We start from the raw sequence: 3,985 nt of genomic DNA, 5'->3' as shown, positions 1-3,985 counted from the left end.
AGGATTATCTGAATATAAAGGAGACATATTCAAGAACGACTCGAAAGAACATTTAACCTATTTAATACACTTAACTAAAGGTGTATTCCGTAACCCTATATGTTTTTGAACTAACTAGTCAATTTTCTCAAAAACCCAAAATCTAACGGTTTTTCCCGAAATCTAATCCATAATAAAAACAACTAATAAAATTGGTAATAATTCACTAAGTAACCCTTAATTATTCATCAAACTAATCTGCAAAAGCTAATATTACAGCTAGGGACTAATCTGGAATTTTTCCATATTTTTAGGGCCAAATTGTAACTTTTATCAAATGGAGGACCAAACTGAAATTTGTCATAAATCCATGAATATACTGAAATTCTGACCTTAATTAATCCTCAATTCTGTCCAGGATGTATCACTATGCTCCAGGGATCATTCTGGAATTTTACTAAATTTTTTAGGGTCAAATTTATACTTTTTGTCAAATTGGAGGACTAAATTGAAAGTGTTAAATTATCTTATCTATACAGTAATTATGTCCATAATTCATATGTTATTCTGTTCAGAATCTCGGAATATGCTCCAGGGACAAATTTGTAATTTTTCCAAAGTTCGGGGACTAAACTGTAATTTTCGGAAATTGAGGGACCAAATTGAATTTTCGTCATCTTCAACCTCAAACCCAGAATTTCAACAGATCACCTACTGTTATCCCTTGATTTCTAACACAATTTCACCATTTAAACAAAACCATAACTCAAAATCATTATCTTTCAATTCAATCTCTCAAAATCAACTAATTCATCAAATACCCACAATAATCAACTCCTAACCTTCAAATTAATTCATCAATTAACTCAAAATACAAACTTCAAAGCTCTAAAATTAATCAAAACCGAAATTTAACATATTATACACTTAAAACTATAAATCTTACCTTTTTACTTATTTCCTCTACTTCTCTTCTCCTTCCTTTCCTTCTCTCCTTTCTTTTCTTCTTCTTCCTCTTTTCTCTCTTACGGTTTGTTCTTCCAATATTTCAGATCACATTTTTTTTTTTTTTTTACTTCCTATTTATATATATCAACTATTTGTCCAATTACAACTATACCCCTAAATCATTTATTCCAACTTTTAAGCCTTCAAGGGCTTTATTGTATTTTCCAACTCATTTATTTCAAAACATTACAATCTCCCCACCTTATAAAAGTTTCGTCCTCGAAACTTAATAGAAAAGATTGAATATTTACCAAGATTATCGAAAAGATGAGGATACTCCTCGCGCATCTTATCCTCGAGCTCCCATGTCGCTTCCTCACGTGAATGGCCTTTCCATTTCACTTTCACTGAAGCTAGGTCCTTTGACCTAAGCTTCCTCACTTGTCGGTCGACTATAGCTTCCGGTTGCACCTCATAAACCATATCATCCCTCAAGTCAATGAGATGAACCTCTAATACATGTGATGGATCTGACATATATTTCCTTAACATGGAAACATGAAATACCGGATGAATAACAGACAAGTTTGGTGGTAATGCTAACCTATAAGCAACTACCCCAACTCTCTCCAGAATCTCATACGGTCCAATGAATCGAGGACTCAACTTGCCTTTCTTCCCAAACCTGAATACTCCTTTTGTAGGTGATACTTTTAAGAACACACAATCACCCACTGAAAACTCTAAGTCACGCCTTCTTCTATCCGCGTAACTTTTCTGTCTAATCTGAGCTGTTTGAAGCTTCTTTCTAATTACCTCAATCTTCTCTGAGGTAATCTGAATCAACTCTGGTCCCATTAGCTTCTTCTCACCAACCTTAAACCAACAAACCGGTGATCTACACTTCCGACCATACAAAGCCTCATAAGGTGCCATTTCTATGCTAGCCTGATAACTGTTGTTGTACGCAAATTCCACTAATGGTAGGAACTTACTCCAACCAACTCCAAAATCCATAACACAAGCCCTTAACATATCCTCCAAGGTCTGAATAGTCCTCTCAGACTGACCATCTGTCTGAGGGTGGAAAGCTGTACTCAAATGCACCTTAGTACCCATAGCTTCTTGAAATTTCACCCAAAACCGCGATGTAAACTGTGGACCTCTATCAGACACTATCGAGATTGGCACTCCATGCAACCGTACAATCTCACTAATAAACAATTCCGCCAACTTTGCATATCCATAAGTAATCTTAACTGGCAGAAAATGGGCTGATTTTGTCAATCTGTCAACAATCACCCATATCGAATCATAACCCTCCTGACTTCTAGGCAATCCTGTCACAAAGTCCATTGTGATCCTCTCCCACTTCCATTCTGGAATCAACAATGGTTGCAAACAATCCAGGAGGTTTCTGGTGTTCACCCTTTACCCTCTGACAGGTCAAACACCTAGAGACAAAATCTGCTACATCAGCCTTCATCCTATTCCACCAATAACACACCTTAAGATCTTTATACATCTTGGTGGAACCTGGATGCATTGTGTAAACTGTCTGATGTGCCTCTATCATCAATTCTCTCCTCAGATCATCAACATCAGGTACACAAAGCCTATCCCTATATCTCAGCACATCATCATCACCAATCACAAAACCTGCAGCCTTACCCTGCTCAACCTCATTTCTAATCCTGAGTAGTGAATCATCTTTCTTCTGAGCTGCTTTTATCTTATCAAACAAATCTGACTTAACCTGAAAATGAGCAATCATTGCTCCAGCTTCACTAAGATCAAATCTGACTCCTTCATCCACTAACTCATGCAACTCCCTAATTAGAGGTCTTCGTACTTCCTGAATATGAGCTAAGCCCCCTGATGACTTTCTACTCAAAGCATCGGCAACTACATTTGCCCTACCCGGGTGGTACTGTATGGTACAATCATAATCTTTCAGTAGTTCCATCCATCTTCTCTGCCTCAGGTTTAGATCCCTCTGCTGAAAGATGTATTTCAAACTCTTGTGATCTGTAAAGATCTCACAAGTTTCACCATACAAGTAGTGCCTCCAAATCTTCAAAGTAAAAATTACAGCCGCCATCTCTAAATCATGTGTAGGATAGTTTTGTTCATGCTTCTTCAGCTGCCGTGAAGCATAGGCAATAACCTTGCCATGTTGCATTAGAACACATCCTAACCCCACTCTCGAAGCATCACAATACACTGTGTAACCACCAGAACCTGATGGTACTGCTAGAATAGGCGCTGTAGTCAATCTTTCTTTCAACTCTAAGAAACTTTTCTCACAAGCTTCAGACCACTGAAACTTAACATTTTTCTGCGTTAACTTAGTCAATGGTGCAGAAATTCGAGAAAAGTTCTCCACAAACCTTCGATAGTAGCCGGCCAAACCTAAGAAACTTCTAATCTCTGTCGCCGAAGTAGGCCTAAGCCACTGCTTAACTGCCTCAATCTTTTGAGGATCAACCTCAATCCCATTCCTTGACACTACATGCCCAAGAAATGCTACACTCTCCAACCAAAACTCACTCTTTAAGAACTTGCCATACAACTGATGATCTCGTAGAGTTTGAAGCACCATTCTCAAATGCTGCTCATGCTCCTCTCTAGACCTCGAATACACCAAAATATCATCAATAAAAACTATCACAAATCGATCAATAAATTGGCCAAACACTCTATTCATCAAGTCCATAAAAGCTGCTGGTGCATTCGTCAACCCAAAAGACATCACTAAAACTCATAATGACCATACCGAGTTCTAAAAGCTGTCTTTGAAATGTCTGCCTCCCTAATCCTCAACTGATGATACCCAGATCGAAGATCGATCTTAGAAAAGAATTGAGCTCCCTGTAACTGATCAAACAAATCATCTATACGAGGGAGTGGGTATCTATTTTGAATTGTCACCCGATTCAGTTGCCTATAATCTATACACAACCTCAATGACCCATCTTTCTTCTTCACAAACAACACCGGGGCTTCCCAAGGGGACACACTTGGTCGGATGAACTTTTTATCCAACAAATCCTGCAAC

This window comes from Populus alba, chromosome 16, assembly GCF_005239225.2.
Source record: "Populus alba chromosome 16, ASM523922v2, whole genome shotgun sequence".
Lineage (NCBI taxonomy): Eukaryota > Viridiplantae > Streptophyta > Magnoliopsida > Malpighiales > Salicaceae > Populus > Populus alba.
This window is presented reverse-complemented; position numbering follows the sequence as displayed.